The sequence below is a fragment of the Dermacentor albipictus genome, chromosome 9 (assembly GCF_038994185.2).
Source record: "Dermacentor albipictus isolate Rhodes 1998 colony chromosome 9, USDA_Dalb.pri_finalv2, whole genome shotgun sequence".
Lineage (NCBI taxonomy): Eukaryota > Metazoa > Arthropoda > Arachnida > Ixodida > Ixodidae > Dermacentor > Dermacentor albipictus.
The window spans coordinates 133,307,071-133,330,302 of NC_091829.1; the positions used below are offsets into that span (position 1 = coordinate 133,307,071).

At 45.9% G+C, this 23,232-nt stretch overlaps 1 long non-coding RNA gene across 2 annotated transcripts in view; it reads left to right on the top strand.

The window, feature by feature from the left end:
* Positions 1 to 306: 306 nt before the first annotated feature.
* LOC135915573 (uncharacterized) overlaps positions 307 to 23,232 on the top strand; it is a 162,421-nt gene continuing 139,495 nt past the window's right edge. For both annotated transcript variants that reach the window (XR_011508224.1, XR_010568657.2), the window contains exons 1-3: positions 307 to 414; positions 4,501 to 4,794; positions 5,609 to 5,677. This is a non-coding gene — a long non-coding RNA (uncharacterized lncRNA). The remainder of the gene's footprint in view (positions 415 to 4,500; positions 4,795 to 5,608; positions 5,678 to 23,232) is intronic.

A 23,232-nucleotide genomic window follows, 5' to 3' on the forward strand; every position in this document is an offset into this window, starting at 1 on the left:
CGCATTTCGATGGGGGCGAAAACACCCGTGTACTTAGATTTAGGTGCACGTTAAAGAAGCCCAAGTGGTCGAAATTTCCGGAGTCCTCCACTACGGCGTGCCTCATAATCAGAAAGTGGTTTTGGCACGTAAAACCCCATGGTGTAGTATTTTTTGCTTCTAAGAGAACAGGCCGCCGCAGTTCAAAGGAACGCGTAGCGAGCGCTCTACTTTGTCACTCGGAGTTGCCCCACCACGCGCGCGCGCGCTCAAGATCGCGGAACAACACAGCACCGGAGAAAGGTGATCCGTCCGCCGAGCAGCACAGCAGGAGCAAAGGCCAGCCAAGGGCGATCGTATGTCAGCCATCTCGCGTCGCTACGAAAACACGACAGTCGTTCGTCATGCCTTGGATATAACAGCAAATCCTCCACGGTAAGTGAATTCTAACTTAGGTGCACATTGTCCGTATATGTCGTGCTATCGCCAGGAAGTCGTCGCTGCGCTTTGCCGACGCGATTGACAAAGGACTAGACATACGCGCTGTGTCTCTCGATGTCTATCGAAAAAGCCAGTCGTCGCGATAACTGCATGTGATTTTATCACTTTGCCGTTGTCCGTAAGAGCTTTAGAGATCGCAAACTTTGCCAGAACTATGGTATGTTCAATAAGGCGCCAGGCGAGAGGACGCTTAAAATGGTTCGCTCACCAGCCTCTGATTACGAGCCTATGCCGAGCGTGATTAACGTGCGTTTTGTGTGCTTGAATTTATTCAGTTTGGTAGTCTACTGTGTACGGAACGCTGTTGAACTAAGGAATCACATAACAGAAGGCGTCATTTTGCTGGCAGCATGTTTTTTTTATAAATAAACCGCGCTCTGGACGGTGTCCCACGCAGGGGGAATCTGCGACCACTGAAGTTACGTGCAGCACCAGTGCTAGTTAGAAACTTTGCCGCAGGCATTCAGCTGCATGCTGCAAGAGGTCAGTTGGGCGCGTTATCTTGAACTTACTGAAAACGCATTAGGAATCCATGTTTTATGCTGAAAAACGTATAAACCCCAGATAAGCGATCTTGCGCGCGGCAGCTACAAGCGACGCGATGGAGATGGCTGTCGCGTTCGCTCGTCGCCTACAAGTCGTATGTACTCCGTGCGAGCGACGATATTGAGCGACGCCTCCCCGGTGTTGCCGGCATGAGGGCTGCAATCACGCGTGACGCGTACTTTAGTAATTTACGTTGATGCATTTTACAATAAAAAGTAGCATAAAATATTTCCGAAGGTCTTGCCGTAGGTTCTTATCCTTGCACGTATAAAAATTGAATCATTTGCTCGTTCCGCGTGACAATCGGTAGTATTTGAGCGATGTACAGGCTCGTCCACTCTTAGGGTGAACACGGCTCACCGTGGCCGCGCTCCGCAGGGCGCCAGTGTGTCCGGCGCGGCGGCGCATCGAAGCAAAGCGGCGCAGGCGCACACGGACCCTGGGGAGGTGCTTCGCGTCGTCTGCTACAGCGCTGGAGCGCGTCGCCTCTTGCTTTGCTGTACACTTCGGTAGACCCAGGTGACTGAGTGCCCGAGGCGGCATTGCGGGAGGGCGCACTTCACTAACTGGAGCATTTTCCAGCTGGTTCCGTCTACAGCTTGTGAACAGCCTGCTTAATCAATATACATAAACAGAAGCAAGCTTCTCACCACATAAGTCACTTAGCATGTTTTTCATAAGTGATGAGGGTAAAAATACAGTCATTTTTTCGCGCTCTTTGTTAGGCTGGGTGGGGCGTAGAGGCGACGCTCGATAGTCGTGGCAGGGACGTCAGCCAGCCTGAGGCTGTTCTTAATTTCTCGAACGGTGGCGGTCGGGTTTACAACAGCCGCCGCAACAATGGTCACTCTTTGCCGTACTTTGCGGGGAGCATCCGCAATTCTTCTATCCTTCTTGTAAGCCTGGACGATTCTATTTACAGTTTTCAGTGGCCTTTTTGTCATCTCCGATATAACGCGTTGAGAATAGTTTTGTAGGCACAGATCTACAATGTGTCGTCTTTCTTTTTCCAGTACCCACGACATGGCTAGTTTCCAAAGCGCACCGGGGAAATGAAATTATCCTGCACTGTTACAGCGTTTTATCGCCGAAGGGTCATGGCAAACAGCAACCGAACAAAATACAATTCATCATGAAAGTCGACGGCGCGCTAGGCTCATCCCATGATGACTCCAACCAAGAGCGCGCCTAATAGGTTTCTCGGTATGCACTACACCAAGTGCGGTGAGAGTAAAATAAGAGGGCCCCAGCCTAATAAAGAGCGCGAAAAAATGACTGTATTTTTGCCCTCATCACTTATGAAAAACATGCTAAGTGACTTATGTGGTGAGAAGCTTGCTTCTGTTTATGTATATTGATTAAGCAGGCTGTTCACAAGCTGTAGACGGAACCAGCTGGAAAATGCTCCAGTTAGTGAAGTGCGCCCTCCCGCAATGCCGCCTCGGGCACTCAGTTACCTGGGTCTAGCGAAGTGTACAGCAAAGCAAGAGGCGACGCGCTCCAGCGCTGTAGCAGACGACGCGAAGCACCTCCCCTGGGTCCGTGTGCGCCTGCGCCGCTTTGCTTCGATGCGCCGCCGTGCCGGACACACTGGCGCCCCGCGGAGCGCGGCCACGGTGAGCCGTGTTCACCCTAATGCCATCTTCGACTGGTCGTTTCTGAGCGCTCTGGAGCGCTCTCGCGAGCGGCGTTGTCTTCGGCTGGTTGAAAGAGGGTGCCCGCCCTGCGTTCGGCTGGTTCTTCTCGATTGCTCTCCTCCACCTTCGAGCGCTCTGAGGCGCTCCGAGCCCTGTCGTCGGAGCAGTCGTCGAAATTGAAACGTCATCGCAGAGCCGCGTCGCTGCTGTTGGCGACGGCCCACCGTAACCTAGGCAACCTAGGCCACTGCGACGAATGCTCGTCCCGCCGGCGCGTCCGCCGGTTTTCCCGGCAGCGCCGGGAGCTTTCGATAAGCGAAACATCGGCCGTTGGTAGTAGTCACGTGGTTTAGCATCTGCCATTGCCTCCTCCGAGAGCGAGTCGCACGTTTGGCTTGCGCGCTCGTCCTCTACCTCTGAGCTCGAGGAACGCCGGATCTGCCCGACTCTGCTTCGGGGGATGGAAGCGACCAGCCGAAGATAGCATAAGAGTGGACGAGCCTGTACATCCAGTTCCGGCTTCGCGCTATTGGCTAGTCGCTCATAGCACTTTCGGGCGACGAGCGACGATTTCTTGATTTCCAGAACCGAGCCATCTGTTCAAGCGACGGCCCGTTTTGTCGCTCGAGGCCATCGCTCGTCGCCGTCGCGCACTAAATCGCTCTCACAGTGTTTATCCCTAAGACTGAACTGTTTTTGCTCATGTATTAAAATGGTGTGATTATAGGTAGGTCTGGTTTTGTCTCCTGTTGCGGTTTTCGTGCACGGTGCGAAACTGAAAGGATGCTTGTCTACGAACTCGGTGAATTTTCGAGCAGCTAGTTACGCATCGGCATCGAATATAACGGCTGCTGTGTGGAATTACAATTGCAAGGGCGCTTTGCATGCCCGTATTGTTTTGGACATGCCTTTGCATTTGCTAATATGAGTTGGCGTGTCAGAGTTATGTCATATGAATAGCTAAATCAGCCTTCCTCTGGGAGTTACAAGCGTAATGTGTGCATTTTGCTATTGCATGGCAGATCAAAATGTGTTTATCGCTTGAATATTTTTAGTAGTGAAATAAAATATCAAAATAAAATGTTGCTTTAATTCCGTGTTACCAGTCTGTCGTACGCAGAACAATAGGTTGGTGTTATGAACTAATAACTGCGGTTTAACTGCAACTTTTACATGCCTTCAAGAATCTAAAATGCTATATTTCCAGCTGCAGCAGTAAGTCGGGTCTGTAAAAAATGAACTCCATTGCGCACCTCATACATGAAAATAAGTTCATGTCTTTTAGTAAGCTTAGATGCAGGTCGCAGTGAACTTTCTTGTTAGTATTGAAATGTGGGTAAGCTTGCCATACCAAGCCTTGTTGCCCTTTTTCATAGGCACATCCATATATCCATTGAAATGAAGGATAATATTTTCATCCCTACTGAGCATCATGTTTGCAGCTATAATCCTCAAATTATGGCTTCAGCAGTGGCACAACCAGGGATGGTGCGGGGGCCACACTGGGCACGTGCTTAGGACGTGTCACAAGCGGTGTTTGCGATACACCAGACTCATGACAGACCTATGATGTCTGAAAATGACCAATATTCTATTTTAGCAGGAGTATTCGAACATTCGTGCCGAACGAGGATGAACTGTCCGTTATTTCTTTTTTGTGTAAATCTAAAATTGAAGTTAATTTAGCAGTTGACTGTTGCAGTCATTTGGATGTTTTTTATGCATTTCACTAAGAAGCCTAAGAGCTAAGACTTTCTTTTATTGCCATGGCCTTGACTGTCTTGATGTTGTTTTGCACCACGCCCTTGTGTTGACTTTTGCATACGATATTTTTCAGGCACCTGCTTTATATAACGCAAGAAGGCAGCTGCAAGGACACAAGGATGTGAAAGAGCCAGTGCAGCGCGACTTCACGTAGTGTAGAGGAGCCAACGCCAAAAAATCAAAATACATTGGCATGTAATTTGGACAAGAAAACCAGTATGTGGGTATATTGGGTGTACCAATTGACCAAATGTAAACAAAATCAAGATACAGGATGTTACACCAAGATGAAAATTCTCACGTGCTCCAGGCAGTCATCTTAACATGGTATATTTATGCAATGTCTCCGATTGGAAAGTCAAATCAGGTATGCTCTTTGGAGACAAACACATAGCAGCAAGTGTCATTGAAAAGTTAGAAATGTGTTTTAAAAAAGCTGATTAGTTCTGAGAGGTGACTGCTTTTTGTCTTGCCTCTCAACAGATACATCCATGTGATAAAAAAATAGTGGTACAATGAAATTGCATATTTGCTTAGTGACATGATACATACTTGCAATGAGCACGGTGCCTCTGTTTACTATAAAAAGCAACAGCCCATGCTTGGTTAGGTTAGGCCCACTACAACATGCAGGCATGGGTGATCGGCGCTTTTTTTTATTTCTGTGTCGTGAGGTTTATTGACGTGCGTATAGGTGCAATGGCACGCAGTATGGCTAGTAGAAAAAGGGAGGGGGGCAGATATATGTAGCTCACTGTACGCGACACAGGGCAAAGGAAATCCGTGTTCAGCAACTATGTTAAATGCCATGTATGTAAATTTTACAACGCTACTCATTCGAAGCGCGCACAGGTGCATATTGAAGAAAAGTTTTCGAGGGTACATAATTTAGTGCGTAATTTACACTAATTTTGCTCTAACCACAAGACATAATATATTGAATATACTGCACGGAAAAACCTAGAGCGAATTAAATTGTGTGTCAGCTTCGTGTGTATAAATATAGTCTTTCCTATGCATTAGGTTTTTCGTCTAATGCATTACCAGTTGACAGCCTATCTTATCATGTGTACTCTGTTTACATTACAGTTGTTTATTAGTTTACTCATTTGTTTTGCAACTTATGAAATGCCGGTGTATATATATTTTCAACATTTGACATAACCCTGTATGTTTTGTAGGGACAACCCAGGACGTGCATTTCTCAGCACCCAGTCAACTGCCAGAAGTGAATCGAACACAGAGCACCAGTAAGTGGACATCAGTTGCAATTTCACATTATGCAGTTGGCTGCTGCCTTGTAGTGAGGCTTTTTTTTAATGGGATGGTGGTGTCGTTCTAATGTACATTTTGACCGCAAAGGTGCGATCATGTCTCACAGAGGCATATATGGTTGCTATTCTCTGCGAGGGACGTGTTCTCGTGTTCGTGAAGAATTTGTGTTTGGCAGTTGTGTCACCCAATGAGTCAGATATAAACACTGTAACTCACCACTGCCGGCAAGTAGTTGCGAGAAACACAATATATTATGCCGCTGTAAAGTTATTTCAATAATTCGAAGGAAAATTTTGCAGCGGGAAAAAAGGTTGCTATTCCAGGTAAACATGTCTTTTTCTCACAAGTTATTTAACCAAACTGTGGATGCGTGAAATTCGTGACTTATGAATAGATTTTAATTCATCCTTTAGTAATGCTTCTAAAGGAGACTAGAAATAGCATGTGACTAGCTCTCCAATCAGCAGATCATGCACGTACAGTCATAAGTGGTAGTTCCATGCAGTCTCGCACTCTATATAACCTTTCCTTTCAGCAGCATTGGAACTGGCGGCTGCGTATTCAGAAGGAGGAGTGCACTTGGCACTGTATATGTATGTGTGAATTCGGTTTTCTTTGTATGTGTCGGCTCACTGACACAAACAGTGCAAAAATCGGTTGTACCATGAGGCTGACGACGCCTTCTGCTGCTAGAAATGCGGCACTTCATATTTTATAGTACTGCATGACATTTAAATCAAAGCTAGCACATAAAATGATCAAGAAAACTAACCGCTGGTATAGCTGTTTTCGTCAAAGAAAGCTTGTCCTTTATGGGCTGTGTTAATCTGAGCTCTCCACCGATGTTTCAGTAGTATTATCAGAATCAGAATCAGAATCGGTTTTTATTGAGATCATTAGAATGATTACAAGTTGTTAATATTCAGGAGGAGGTCCCGGAGTCAAAGACTGCAATGGGACCTCCTTTACAAAGTCAACGTAATAAAACAAAAGTACAGCAGTTTTCAACACATTGTTAAAAAATTACAGGTTTAGTATGAATACCATGATTGAAGAATTACATATGCATAAATGTCATGAAAAAAAGCTCTGTAACACAATCTCGTTGACAACTGATGAAGTAACTGCGTAGATGACGTGACGAACACAGTAGAATTTGTTAACTCGAATGTGTATGTGATACAAGAACAGAAACCTAACGGTATGGCAATGAAAATGAAATGAAGGGACGCTGAAAGAAATGTTATGAGTATGGACTAGGCATCAGTATTCGACATAATGTAATCTTTTAGCTGTTTCTTGAATTCGTGAATTTTAAGTGTTTTTATGTAAATTGGTAGTGTGTTCCAAAATGCGATAGATGAAAAATGGACGCTCTGTTTGCCATAATTAGTATAGATTTTAGGTAAAATGAAGTTCCTATTTATTGCGAACCTGGTAATATTAGTATTTAATAGAGAAGACTGTGGTAACAAGCTATCGCGTTGTGTGTAATTGATTTGGCGGAACAAAAAGGTACCTAGATTACATTTAACGAGTTGTGTGACTGTAAGAATGTGATTAGTTCGTAAAAGATATGAGGCGTTGTTATTATATGGGCTTATTAATAGTACACCTGTGAGTAATAGTACTCGGGTGGCACTTGTCATGTGTATGTACACAGGGACCATTTGTATACATTATGCTCATGTAAAGCAGTTACAAAGTGTGTGTCACTAATCACTGTGATATTTGTTGAAGAATTGCTGTTATGGTTTTACACATGTGAGTAATAAGGGTCAGGACACAGTACTTGCGATGTATAGTTAAATTTTTACAGTGCCAAGACATGACCTGTATACGTACCAAAAGAAATGTATGTCATTATATTTTTGTGATTATTACTGTTTGGATTTTATTAAACTCTAATAACATTTTTTCTTGCATCTATTGAGGGATGGCAATTTGTCATGCAACCAAACTGAGAACCTGAACGTGTGCATACAAATAAACAGCTAATTTAAGAGCATACTGCTCATATTCTGCGAAACCAGTTTAACAAGTCTTGTACTACAATGCTGGAAAAATGACAGAGCTAACAGGGATGTACAGAAAAAGTTTGCACTGGCTGAAGGACTGCCCCACACTGGAGTTGGTAATGTTGCGTTTATTGGAGTAGAACAGTAAGTGCACTTCTATTAAAAATGTGACAGTCAGTGCAGAAACATAAGGCAGACGAGCAGATGTGGCACATTTTTTTCAGGGCCCTCCATGCCTACTACTGCATTTCTAGTCTTCCTGTGCTCTTCGTATAAGCCCCTGTTCAGCCAAGGTTTTCACTCCATGACAGTTGTTCTACTGGGTTCGTAGCAATATTGAAGACAAAAATGCAATGGTTTTCAAGAACTTTCGAGGCCCCGACACAGTAACTTCAAGGACCTCGTGCGATTTTTTTAGTAGTTTGGACCGGCAATATCTTGTTCAACAACATCGTTAACTTTAATGCAAACAAAAGAATACAACACCGCATTTCACTGATTTCAAACATTTGAAAGACTGCTAATTTGCCTTTCACCGCCCATCACTAAACGCACACAAGGAAGCATTTCAAGAAAGCGCTCAAAGTTTTTCTGCAATAGCACAATTAACTACTTTGACCTGCAACATGTGCAGTTTTTGAATACTGTTTGGTTTGACAGTGTATGGGATGTCATTTGTTGCCTCAGCTTTTCACCACCAAATAAGCAATAGTCGATTGTAATTTCCTTTCATTGTGTCTGTAGCTCTCAATTTACTCATCACGGCTTTTCTTTGAATGCCTCAACTGTTGAGCTTCCTGCTTCTGCTCCTCCAAGTACATTTGTCGCCGGTTCCATGTGCCTGAAGCTGGTATCTGCAGCTCCTTTGTAATTTCAACTTTAATAATATAATATAATATTTGGGGTTTTACGTGCCAAAACCCCTTTCTGATTATGAGGCACGCCGTAGTGGAGGACTCCGGAAATTTTGACCACCTGGGGTTCTTTAACGTGCCCCCATCGAAATGCGGCCGCCGTGGCCGGGATTCGATCCCGCGACCTCGTGCTCAGCAGCCCAACACCATAGCCACTGAGCAACCACGGCGGGTAATTTCAACTTTAAGGATGACTTTAAGGATGTCGCTTTCCTTCTATTACCTCCACAAACAATTCTCTGTGACATGCGAAGAGTGTCACAGAAGGAAAAAAAAAACGCTTGGCAATGTCTGCCAAGTCTAGCCAAGTGTACAAATTTAAGGACTTTCCAGTACTTCTAAAAATTCCAGGGTTTTCAATGCCTTGAATATGGCATTTTAGAATTAAAGGGTTTTCAAGGATCGCTACAAACCCTGGATTCTAGCACCTAAATAATTTTACAAGCTTATTTTGGCATGGAGTTCGGAAATTCATGCTTTTTAGCTAACGCTGCACTATCTCTGTACATTGAAGCCACGAAAGCGCAACCATTTTGGAGTAAAGAAAAATACTGAAAGCTTTTATACCACTCTTTTTCTATGGAGCTTCGTATTGCCTAGTTAAGTTTACGAATATGCCTGCTTTTGGTGGGCGTTTCTTCGACATTTTCTGTGAGAAGTAGATGACTAACCCCCGTATTCAGAAATGTATATTAATACAAAGCTCATGCTTGACTTTATATAAACGACGCCTGGTGCGAACGTCCCCCAGACGCTCACTGCCTTTCTTTTGGTGCGTTCACGACTTGCGTCATTTAGATCAAGCCAAGCATGGGCTTCAAGTTATGATGCATTTCTGAATATGGGGGTAAGCGTGCGCGATTCCGGACAACGCATTGTGCCATTGACACTGAGAGGAAACGGGGAAAACAAAGTTAACGCCCTATGCTCCTAAACTTTCGCGTACCTGTGGTGTGCGTGTATTGTGGAAGAAGAAACAGCGCAAACACCACGACGAAAAAAAGCATCAACCAAACCAGCGCTTCTTGGTGTAGTCCATGTTTTTGCGTCGTCCTTGTGTTGCGCTGTTTCTTCTAAAATGCTCAACCAACTAGCCGGCAAGTCCATCCTGTGCATATATATTGAACACACGTATGAATGTAGATGGTCTTCGAAGCTTTTAGAACGAGCACTGCCACAGGATACGAGCAGTGCACGCGTAACAAGTGGACACATTATAGTCATTTAAACATGCGTGCCAGTGCATGTGACGCGACTATCGGCATAAGCAGTCTCCAAATGCTGGAATGCATGCTCTTCAAAACGCTAACGATCCGCTGCTAATGCAGGACAACAGCTCACAGCGGACTGAAGCAAACTCTAAACTAATGCACTTGAAAAGAACGCCTACACGGCAGCGTGAGGCACGTCGAAATGCCTGGTACTGGCGTCGCAGTTGACCGCATACGAATGGAACTGGCGGAAAAAATAAACAGAAATGCTTACCAGTATACGCGCGACTTAAATTCACATACGTGGATGGCTGGCACGATACTTTGTATCCGCGTATTTTTCGGAGAACATATAATGCATGGATTGCAAAAGCACTCGATAGTGAGCTGAACGGCACATTTGTTATTTTCCTGGGGTGACGACAAGCCGTGAATAGTTTTCACGTCGTCGTCTACGTTGTATTCCTTCGTTAGTCGTAGCAAGGAATGGAAATGATGCAAACGCAAACGTATTCCAGTACACAAGAGCACAGCACACTGCAGAGAAACTCCACCCACCGCAGCCGATTCCTCAAATACATTTGTTATGTATATAACCTCTAAAACAACGCGACTGAGCGTGGTGGCTCTGTGGTGTAATGGTTAGGATGTGTGCTCTGAAATGTATAGATGCGAGTGTACGCGGGTTCGAATTCACGTGATGTATAGAGCAATGTGGTTCTCCATAAGTGTCTGATTCCCTCGACTATTGTGTTCTAATTAGATTATGTGGGTCCTGATTGTGAAATATGTGAAGATAATTGCGGATTGAATGAAAATTAGCTTGTTTTTTTCTACGCAGCGGCGTTCCGGACACATACGCATAGGCCGATTCCGAGCAGTCACGACTCATGGTAGGCAGCAAATAGCCAGGAAAAATGTCTTTAAAATCCTGCATAACATTGCTCACGCCTATTCTGAAGGCCGCTTGGAATTGGGCTACTGACTCTGAGGAGGCGCCTAAGGAACGGTGTATCAGCGACCCTAATTTGATCTGATTTCCTGCCTGTATGCGTGGCCAGGACTTCGCTGAGGGTATTGGGAAGAGTACTAGCACTCTGTTTCATCATCATCATCAGCCTGGTTACGCCCACTGCAGCGCAAAGGCCTCTCCCATACTTCTCCAACAACCCCGGTCATGTACTAATTGTGTCCATGCTGTCCCTGCAAACTTCTTAATCTCATCCGCCCACCTAACTTTCTGCCGCCCCCTGCTACGCTTCCCTTCCCTTGGGATCCAGTCCGTAACCCTTAATGACCATCGGTTATCCTCCCTCCTCATTACATGTCCTGCCCATGCCCATTTCTTTTTCTTCATTTCAACTAAGATGTCATTCACCCGCGTTTGTTCCCTCACCCACTCTGCTCTTTTCTTATCCCTTAACGTTACACCTATCATTCTTCTTTCCATAGCTCGTTGCGTCGTCCTCAATTTGAGTAGAACCCTTTTCGTAAGCCTCCAGGTTTCTGCCCCGTAGGTGAGTACTGGTAAGACGCAGTTATTATACACTTTCCTCTTCAGGGATAATGGCAACCTGCTGTTCATGATCTGAGAATGCCTGCCAAGCGCACCCCAGCTCATTCTTATTCTTCTGATTATTTCTGTCTCATGATCTGTCTCAGCACTCTGTTTGGGGGAGTAGAAGTACTCGGTCTGGTGGAGCGCCATTACCCCTGCGGTGAGAGTATTAGCACTCTGCGGAAGAGTACTAGCACTCCCTGTGGGAAGAGTATTATCACTCTGCAGAAGAGTACTAGCAATCCCTTGCGGTGGAGTAACAAAACTCTGTCAACAGGAGTTGACCTACTCTCTCTCAAAGAGGGTCGATCTACTCTCGAAAAGAGAGTAAAATATGGGACAAGCCGCTACTCCCTCAAAGAGAGTGCCCGGCACTCTCTTTGTGTTTAGAGTGTAGAGGCACCCACAAGCGTAAGGTCGTCGGCGTAGGCGAGGACTTTCAGAGGAGTATCTGCGAAACTGAAGCCTGTTATGTCACTGTCGTTCAGAATTGTTCGGCACAGGGGTTCTAAGTACAAAGCAAAAAGAACTGGCGACATGGGGCATCCTTGCCTAACGGATCTGTTGAGCTGTATTTTGGGAGTTGTTTGCCCGTTGACTACCAGTCGTGTCTTCACTTGTCTGTAGCAGACACCTACATATTTTAAAGGTCGGTCCCCAATGTTGCAGGCCTTAAGCAAGTTGAAGAGAAAGTCATGTGTTGCTCCATCGAAAGCCTTGCTCAGATCCACTTGCAAAACCGCTGCCCTGGATCCATCAACGGAGGCAGCTTCGCACAGTATCCTCATAGCATGCAGGTTATCACTGATGTGACGTCCTTTGATGCCATAAGATTGATGGTTGCCTATAACTGATCCGAGGGCAAAGTCCAGCCGTCCAGCTATAATTTTAGCAAGTATTTTGTAATCGGTCGTTAAAAGACTAATGGGGCGGAAATCGCTCACTGTCGGCACTTGCCTTGTTGCTTCTTTGGCAGTAAGACAGTAAGACCTCGTGGCATAGATGGCGGCAGCAATCCTCGTTTCAAAATGTCATCGTACACGTCGCTAAATATTGGGACTAATTCCGGTGAAAATTTCTTGTAAAAGGCAGTGCTGAGTCCATCTACTCCTGGCGACTTTCTTGGTTTTAGCTTCTGTAAGGCCCATTCAATTTCGCTATCTGATATACACTCATCCATTTGCTGTTTTCCCTCGTCATCTATGCAGTCTAACGTTGAAGCATACTTTTGCCAGAGTTCACGGGCGCATGTGTTACTTCCGTATTAGAAGAGGTCTTTGTATGCTTGAGTGAAGGCAGCCTCAATGTCGTTTTCTGAGTTAAGAATACTGTCCCCGCTCTGTATTGCTTCTATTCTGTTTTTCATGCCGCGCTGTCTTTTTTTTGGCTTGAAAATCTTGAGCGGCTCCTCATCTCTCTGCTGTGATTCCGTCCTAGACCTGATCATTGCGCCTTTATATTCTTTCTCCAAGTATGACAGCAGCTGGCCTTTGCACTCTTTGATATGTTCTGTGAGGGTACCCGGGTGACAGTTTTCGGCTTCGATAAGATTTTGGAAAGTTCGTATCAAGCTGAGCTTCTCGCTCTTCTTCAGTGCTACTTTTTCCTGTCCTTTTGCAAGTAGAAACATCTTACATTCTTCCTTCATCTCTTCCCACAATATCGCGTCTACCTTTCCTCCTTTCGTTTTTTTCTTGATTAAATTCCTAATGCTGCCGAATATTTCTTTGTCATCCAGTAGACTCTCATTCAGCTTCCACAACTGCCACTCTTTGTGCCCCTTTCTTGCTATTTCCTTTTCTTCAAATATGGCTGTGACAAATGCACGATCTCAGAATGCAACAGGTTGCACCTTATAACGCATGTTGTACGATGAGATGTCACTATAGTAGGATACAACTTTAGAAAAAAGGGGAGTCCCCGCCCAGATGACCGAAGCGGCGAAGTCACCAGCCGTCCGGCGCATGACGTCGGTCTAGAGTGCGCGCCCATTGGTGGATGCTCGTGTGCACCCGCCTCGGAGGAGTAAACGCCCCCTTTTTTCTAAAGTTGTATCCGACTATAGACACGTAAAACCGATCAAGCCTTGAATGACAGTCCCCTTGCCAATGTGTCAAACCGTCATTATCTCCTGGCGCAGGTTCGGTAACATCTTGCAAGTCATAGTCTCTCAAAAGCTTTCTGAGCTCTGCTAGGCTGGTCTCTGGAGATCGCTTTTTCGAACAGTCTGAAGCACGTTAAACACAATTAAAGTCTCCGGCAAATATGGTACGGCATGGTGAGTCAAGATACTGCCTCAGGCCTGAAAAAATTCTGTTCGTAGCGATGCGTCATTCAGAGCATGAATTTAACTTCAATACATTTCTGAACAGCCTGAAACAATGCAGCGTGAGGGATAGAATAAAACAAATCTATGTCAATGGAAAAAGCATGGCCAATATCGTCATTAGACTCTAGAAAGCTAGTAACAGCTTCCGAGTTCCTTGTTTCAAACGGGTCGTGCACTTTCAGGTGCGCTGCATCCCTCACACTATCCCTCACGCTGCATTTTTTCAGGCTGTTCAGAAACGTATTGAAGTTAATGGCGAAGTGTCTTTTCAGAATTCTACCGGCTTGACTGTTAATAGGTTTTTAGCGTTGCTTGAGTTTTACCTCAAATCTACCTTCATCCAGTTTAAAGAAGACTATTACGTGCAGAAACAAGGTATATGTATGGGATCTTGCGTTGCTCCTATTTTGTGCAATATTTACTTATCGGAATTTGACAGAGCGGGAAACGAAGGGATCGATCGTGACCTGGTTGTTACCGTGTTCCGTTATGTTGACGATTTTCTTGCACTTTTAAAAAAGCAAGCCAGCTACACATATGACGACGCCATCGCAGGTGTACTAGACATTTTTCAGCGCCTTCGCAAAGGTTTAACATTCACCCATGAGCTAAGAAAGGATAATAATATTCGGTTTTTTAGACAACGCTATAAGCTTCTGTGACGACCATGCGTGCTGGAAATATAACCCAAGATCCCAAAAGAAATTGTTGCCCTACGATTCGGCTCATTCAAAAACGGTAAAGCCGGCAATAGCCACCCAGTGCATCATATCAGCCTTAAGGAAGTCCTGCACGCACAAAATACAGGAAAGCTTTGACAAGCAGATCGTAAGGCTGGAAGAAGCCGGTTTCCCGCAATCAGTCATTTCAGCAGTAGTGGAGGCAGTGCTTACGAAGATAAAGACGGAAGGCAATGTTGCTGAAGACACAAGGGAGCGCAAAAATAAGAAATGGACAGTTGTGCCTTATGTTCACAAGACTTCCCACAAGTTAAAGAAGGTTGTGAAAGGCATGGAGTTGAGATAGCGTTCTCGGCTCCCGGCGAGCTCGCTGGGCTATGCTCGCGCATAGGAAGAAGTAAAAATAGCTTCCAAGGGTGCGGAACTGAGCACTCCATTTCCCACGTAGATTGCAGTGTTGGAGTAGTATATCAGATACCTCTATCATGCGGCAAAGTTTACATAGGCCAAAGAGGAAGGTGTGTGAATGTGCGCTTGCGTGAGCACGAATTGTCTATTAGAAATAAAACGAATGGGCACCTGCCTGTCCACTGCCTGGCGTGCATGTGCAAGCCGATCATGAAGGAAACAAAGATTTTGTGCCGCTGCCGAGATAGCCGAGCCAGAGAGCTACTCGTGGCGTACCATATTAAAAAGAAGCGACAACAATGTGTCAGTGACACCTCAGTTTATTTACACAACAGTGAGATGAGGTTTATTGACGAGCGTAGGTAGGTCGCGTTTCGCTTATACAAGGTTTTACTTTTCTTTTACCTTGCCTTTTTTCGCGCACGCGCAGTGGTGTATGTCGGGTGTGTACTTGTGGAATAAACTTTAGTTTCAAGTCTGCGCCCGTCCTTGTCCCTCGCTGCCTTTGTGGTTCGTTTGCTCGCGCAGTTAAACAACGTTCGTGAGATCGAGATTCGCACCAGGGATGGTAGCACAATACCGACGGTCAGCAAGATCCGAGTCCTAGGCATGACGATCGAAGCGCTCGGCAGGAAAGGAGACACCGTCACCCGCATCATGGGTAAGGCGGCCAACGCCCCCAGACTGCTCAAGCGCGTTACCACCAAGAAGGGAGTCATGAAGGAGGAAAACTTTGTCAGACTTAAACACTCGTTCGTACTCTGCCACATAGTGTACGTGCCAGCCTTCCACAAGTTGTTGAAAAGCGAAAAGAACAAGCTAGACAGCCTAATCCAGAGGGCTTACAAGACACCCCTCGCTCTACTCCAAACTACCGACACGATACGTCTCCTCCAGCTGGGCATACACAACACGCTCGACGAGATCGCCGAAGCGCAAAGAGCCGCACAGTTGGAAAGACTATCATCAACAAAGGCCGGCAGAAAGATCCTGTGCAGTCTAGGCATCGGTTATCACGAACAGCAGGGACCAAAATGCCCCGTCCCCGACTTCGTAAGACGGAACGTGCGGCTTGACCCCTAGCCGAGGAGCATGCACCCGGAATTCAACGAAAGCAGAAGACACGCTGGAGCCAACGCACTGACGGACCTGCACGCCGAAGACCCCGGCGCCAGATACGTGGATGCAGCCGAATATGCCGGCCGCAACGGCTTCGCGATCGCGGTGGTCGACTCCGGAGGCAACGTGTGGGCGACCGCCAGCACATCGAGCAAGCAAGCGGAGGAAGCAGAAGAAATAGCCATCGCCCTGGCCTTCGTAGACCGAGAATGGCACATGATCCTCGGTGACTCCAGACAGGCGGTGAGGAACTACGCCAAAGAATTGCCCCAACAGCGGCACGCGTCCTGCTCCGACAGGCAGACCGCAACAAGAAGACTCGAATCAAGTGTTTTCCGGGGCGCACGCAGGACAAGCGTCGGAGAAGCATGCCAATCGCAATGAAACGGCACACGCTCGAGCGCGAGGACTAAGCGACCACTCCGAAGGCAACGGCTGCCCGCTGTGGTTCAGCGCCAAAGAGCGCGGATGACCAGCTATAACGAACTGACCGAGGCTCTCGGCTAGCCCGCATACTTCTCCCGCCACCCTGCCAAGGGCTGAGCAGGTCGCTGGCCGTGCTGTTCAGGCAACTACAAAAGAGAACGCTTCCAAGCCCGGCGCTATTGCATAGGATGTACCCAGAACCGCACCCCCATGACAAATGCAGAACGTGCTGCAGGGAGGCGGCCACATTCAAGCAGATGCTATGGGATTGCTCCTAGCATCCAAACGAAGCTAACTCAGGACGTATAACGCCGCAGCTTGAGGAAGGAATACGGAGCGATGACCAAGAAAAACAACTCCAGGCTGTCCAGCAGGTCATCGAGGCGCTGGCTAGGCAGGAGCCTGGCGAGCCGGCAACGGCGAGCGGGGATCCTCGCAGAGCCCCCGCCACGATGACGAAGTAGGCCACGTCCAAAGCGCGCCTTCGCGCCTTCACGCTTTATTACAGGCTCATTAACGTTTTCTCAATCCAATCCAATTACTTATCCGCGTTTGTCCTGCCTGCGTCTGCAATGAAAACAAGAAGCAGGTATGCATAGAAAATATGAGGTGGCGGCGGCACGTGGTAGCGCAGAAGTTAGCATGCCCAGCCCCTGCACATACCTATATCTGCATTGACGTGGGTGCGTGGTAGTGATAGCGAATAAAGCTCTACTTCTGAGCGCTCTAGCCATTGTGAAACTAAGAATGTAGTTAGCATGCCCAGCCACTGAATGCAAATTGCAGCAGTTCCGACTGGTGGAAACCCACTGGGGCTGATTGTGAAGAAAGCTTTCTTTCTCGGTCCACTCTCGCGATGGTCAAGCTGAAATGAGGAGGAGGCCTGACGGACACAACTTTGATAGTCACCATAACAGAATGGATGGACAAACTGTGAAATGATAAAGCACACCAAGTTTGTAGCACTTGTGCTAGAGTAAAGCACTACAATGGCTAGTATGCCCTCATGGGGATGGTAGACCGAACTGCTTCTCACTGCTAACACTGGACTGATACTAGGAAAATACTCCGTTCGTAGACACCACGCTCCACTGAAATTAGCAAAACAATATCCGTTTATAAACTGATAGTGTCAATTATCTGTTGTCCTTCTTGTGTGTGTGGAGGACATAAAGGTCCTGGCGATGAAACGGTAGTATCTTTGTTTTCGCTGCAGTTGCACACAAACAAAATTCGTCGAAGTGATCGGACAGTGATCTACCAGCGGAGAAGACCAACCCGCAAATTAAAAACAATTGCTGGTTTCAGATCTTGCAATGTACTTTGCGCTTAGCTACTATCTGTAATATTTTTTTCTTTTTGTGCTCTTAGGAAGAGGAAAACTCCACATTACTACAATATGAACAACAGTACAGAGTACTGGGCAGGCACGTACCCAGGGGGGGGGGCCTGGGGGGGCCCGGGCCCCCCCCGAAATTAGGTGGCATACCCTTCCCCCCTCCCCACCCACGCCACCACTCCTCACACATTCCTAAAGCGCCACCAGATCAATGTTGAGTCTTGACAGCTGTTCATCGGTCAGCATTATGCTGCCTTTTTCACTCCTTTTAGACGGAGGTAGTTATCGGCACCTCTTGTAATGTGAAGGACAGGTTTCTCATAGATTCCGCACCAGCGCGATTAACTAGAGATGCATTCAGTTGTCACCATCTATTCAACCGTCATGCGCATAGCTGTTGCTATGCGCTGACCTGCTTTTGTTAGTTCAACCTTCTTTGTTTAGGCTGATCCTGGGACCAGGAGAGGGATGCGGCTGTTACTCAGCTGGTCTGTACTCTCATGCAACGAGTTGCGGCCGGAGAAAATGCCAATTGCGTTTAACCTTTCCCTTTGCTTCATTATTTTCTTGAGTTACGGCTCGCCGCGACTCTGGCAGATTCCCGAAACCATATACACGCGATATGGGTTAGATAAGGTGGGAAATAAAATAATGTGAAATAGCGTCCATCATGAAACCCTGCAATAACCCTTAAACCCATAAGCAAGATGACTGTCGCCCGTTACCTCGTCTGTTTTTCCCTAACTGTATAGCACTTTTCGTGCAAAATTGGCAACTGGAAACGAAAATCGCAAGGAGTTGAGAAATTAAGCGATTTACTAAGGGAGAGAGCCAAGGCAACAACCAAACTGCAAGCAAAAGCTAATCATAAAAAAGTTAAGCGTTGTTTATGAGACTATTTATGGATCAACATCTTTTTATTGAAAAAGGAAGTAGAGAAAACGCCGCCGGAAGTGGAGAACAATTACTTGTTTTGAATGACGCTTCTACAGTTATCGATCGAACTGCCTCATGTAGCCACTTCTCTGCTGTGCTTATGTGGGTGTTTTTCTAGCCTTTCGCGGTGAGCGCAGTACGTCTAGAATCGCAGAGTCCTGCGCTCTACGCGGTTGTATGGGACTGGCGGCCGCACAGAGTTACGAAATTCGCGGAACTGTCAAAACTGATCAACAAGGCGAAAATAGCTGATATTCGAAACTATAACATGAGAAACACTGAAGAAGCCGTAAAAAATGGACGCAGCCTGAAATCAGTAAAAAAGAAACCTGGCATAGGACAAACCATTATGTATGCACTAAAAGATAAAAAGGGGAATATCATCAGCAATCTTGAAGATATAGTAAAAGCAGCGGAAAAATTCTAAGCTGACCTGTATACAGTACCAAGAGGAGTCACGATACCTCACTTAGAAACAGTGATGAACAGGATACAGAAACTCCTATTTGACAGAAACCACATTTGAAATTCACAGAAACCCAGAAACCCACATTTGACAGCTTCTCCAGAGTATAAACACCTGGCATTTCCATGGCATAGCGAATCTTATTACACAAAGATGCTTGAGGTCTGCCTCACCAAATTACGCTGCCGCATTTCCTCCCTAAATTTCTATTTAAAGAGGTCGGGTTTGGTTCCCTCTCCCCTTTGTTCTTTTTGTGAGGAGGAGGAGACGATACAGCACTTTCTTTTATCTTGCCGCCGCTTTGCTGCGTTCAGAAAAACATTGTTGGAGATACCTTTTCGAAGAATTGGCCTGGACTTGACAGAACCTGCAATTCTTTCGTTCCGGGCGTCCACTTTGGGATTCAGCCACAGGGATGCATGCTTCGCTGTCCAAACATTCCTTACAGAATCTAAACGAATGCCCTGCTAAATTCTATTTTTTTATTACTTTTAAATTAATTATTTCTCATTCAACAGCACCTTCCTGATTTTATTTTAGCCGGTAATTCAACTCTATTCAATGCTATTCGCATAGATATTAGGAAATTTATGCTCTATATCATTTTGGAATAATCCACCCATTCCTTGGCCAATCCCCCTTCGAGGGTAGGAGCCACACGATCGCATTGCAGGGAGAGGCCTTCGTCCTGCAGTGGACATAAAACAGGATGACGACGACGACGACGACGACGACGACGATGATGATGCTGATGATGATGATGATGATGATGGAGGTGGTGGGCCCCCCCCCCGAAAAAATTCCTGGGTACGTGCCTGGTACTGGGGCAAGAGTAGTAGTACTACAATACTGCACAGTAGCATTGGGGCAACACGTTTGAGCAAAATGATTAGGTTTTCGGTCAAAGCACTGTGACAGGCGGGAAGAAATCGTTGTCATGTCCGGTCGAAACAATACCGTCTGAAATCTTATTATACATATTTTTTTGAAAAATCACTATAACCCTTTATACATTTTCTTGATATGAGTTATATACTAGCTTGCCTCGTCAGTCTCAAAAATGTATTCTCTTTGCGGGAGAAGGCTTTCGTAAAAAACGACGCAACATAACAGTAAAACATCCAGCAAGGTTCCTATCCAGATGGTTGACGAAATTGTGCACTGAAAACGTGCCGACTGGCGTGCAATTGAAAGTTGAATTATGATGGTTGTAAGCTTGTGTTGCGTCTAGCACGAGCGAGTAGTGTTAGCGATGGCAATGGTGTGAAAATAGTCAGCTCGGTCTGCGATTAGTTCTTCTGTATCTCTACAGTGAACCTCGCAGTCGTCACGATGAGAGCACTCCTGTAACGTTATTAGCTCAGTGGGCTGGGAAGGCTCGAGTGGTAGCTCACCTTTGAGGGGTATTGGGTAACAATTATTAATATATGTACTTTGCGATGATGAAAAATATGCAGAAACACCACTGGTGTAGTCTAACTATTCGTAAACAGGCCCCCAAATTTGAATTGGCTTACCCAAAACAGTAGGTAGGCCCACCCCCAAATTTCAAATTGTCACACACTCAAATTTAAATTGGCCCACCCTCAATTTTAAAGTCGACCACGCCCGATTTTCTTTTCGCCCAGCCTTAAACTTCAAGTTGGCTGAATCCCAAATTTCAACTGGGCCACCCCTAATTTTCAAGTTGGTCCACGCACGAATTTCCATAAATCGTCCTCCAAATTTCGAGTCGAGGCATCCGAAAATTTAGCCTATCCCACCCCCATATCAGCTCCAAACTTAGACTGGCCCACCCTTCTATCACCTCAAATTTCGGATGGCTCACCGCAAATCACTCCCACATTAAAGTTAGCCCAACCCCATATAACCCCCGATTCAGCTTCGCCCAGCCCCATATTATCCCCATGGTTAGGATAGCCCACCCCCCATATCCCCCCCCCCCAAATGCAGGTTCTCCCACCCTCGTATCATCTCCATCCAGGCTGGCCCACCGCCCATATTCCCCCAAACTTAGGCTTATCCACCCCTATATCACCTGAAATTTAGGTTGGGCCACCCCCATATCAGCCTAAAATTCAGCGTGGCTCATTACCATTTCACTCCAAATTTACGGTGGGCCACTCCCATATTGCTACCAAATTCAACTTGGCCCATCCTTGTATCACGCCCAAATTTATGCTGATGCCACTTCCAATTTCAAGTTGGCCACCCTAACCCTTTTAATAAATACCTATGTATTCATGTGGGAAATGCGTTAAGTTTTTTGGCGTTACAGACACGATATTGCACGATTTTGCTACCACATTGCTGCGGTATTCGCCAAAGAATGCTGCGCATTAAAAGCAACTGCACCGAATGAGTGACGCCATACGTTGATCCTAAATACTGACGGCTAGCCAAGCTAGCTTCTCTGTAGAGCGACCGGGGCAAGCACAGCACGGGACATTTATTCAAATGGTTTTCTACGGCCACACCTACGGATTCACACCACTTGGCGGTATGGAACACATTAACAGCAGCTGTTAATCGACACGCTGCACATCTTTTCCTAGTTGGTGCATTTCTTATTTGGATGAATCTTTAGAAATAATTAACGTTTGGGCAAGCACTCAGCTTAGCAGACCCTTTGTTCCACACTAATGTTGCATAGGAATGGCACTGGCCACCGGGTGGCATTGTGGCCTAGGTGGACTTGATTCGCTCGGGGTATGTGCCATTAAGGACAGGCGAAAGTTGAAGAAAACGGACCTTCCAAAGGAACGCAATAAGAATAGGCATTTTGTTCTCCCAGGCTCCACGCTACAAAGCACGAACGTTTTTTTTTTCATAACACGAAGCTATGCGCAAGCTTCTAGTTATGATGTGCAATGAATAAAATCTTCATAAATGCGATGACTTATCAAATGAATACGACGCTGCTATGTTTTAGGAAGGAAAGATTGAAAACATAATATTTCAAGATAACCACTGGGAAACCAGAACCGAAAGCAAATGATGAGTTTTGTGTTCCTGCGATCTGGTGGCAGACTATAAAACTAAGGCCTACGCTGGTTTGAAAAAAATTGCGCCGCTGAAAAACCAGAACCGAAATTAAATGTTGGGTTTTCTGTTTCTGCCATCTAGTGAAAAACTACAAAACTAGGTCCTATGCTGCTTAAAAAAAAGTGGGAAACGGGTATCGAACCGCGGCAACTGAGACGCGGGACTAAAGGTGCGCGCGATTCTATCACTCGGCCGCGGCTTCCGAGGCTTCGCCCAGTGGTACGCTTACCTTTTTATAGATACCAGGTGAATTTTCACGACAGTGTTACAAAATATGCTTTTGGGAACAGTGTTACGCCATGTGTGGAGAGTGCGCTGCACATACGCTGCACTGGGTATTACGATAGACGTCGTAGTTTAATAACAGGCACAGTTCTCGCCTCAACAATCGAGTACAATTTTCGTCGTTTCCATAGGCTTCCATTGCTAAATCTTTAACCGCTGTGGGAGCAAAATTCTTACGTGCCGTAGAGGGATCACTGCATTTGGCTCGTGTGGATTGTCTACCAGAACACGTCTGTCACCTGCCTTTTTTGATAATCGACCTGCAGCTTTAGTTATTCGCGAAAAACCTGCTCGTTCCATTGAAAACGCGCTAGCTTCGTGCCGGGGCCGCTTGGGGCGCTAGTTGGTACGTGTCCACTAAAGGTGGATATGTAACTTCTTTCTAATATTTCGAACGGCAAAAGAAAAGTCTTCCGTGATCGGAAATTCTGTTCCCTTGAACTTATAGCAAGCTTTTAGGACGGAATTCTTTTCGCGGTAGTCTAAAAACCTAATGATTACTGGGCGACCATTTTTGCTCTTTCTTCCAAGCCTGTGGCATCTCTCTATGCCTTTAACAGTAACATCTAGTTTTTTTTTGGAACACCGTCTCGTTCACCTTCGTGATAGGAGATTCAACAGTTTCAACGCTCCTTTCTTTTATTCCCAAAATAATCAAGTTATTCCTCCGGCTCCTGTTTTCTAGTTCATCAACCTTTTCTTGCAGGTATGTCACTTTATCTTCCAGCTCAGTCATCGATTTTAACTCGCAAATTCGCTCTTTTAGTTCATTCAAGGACGCCATCTGAACCTCTAA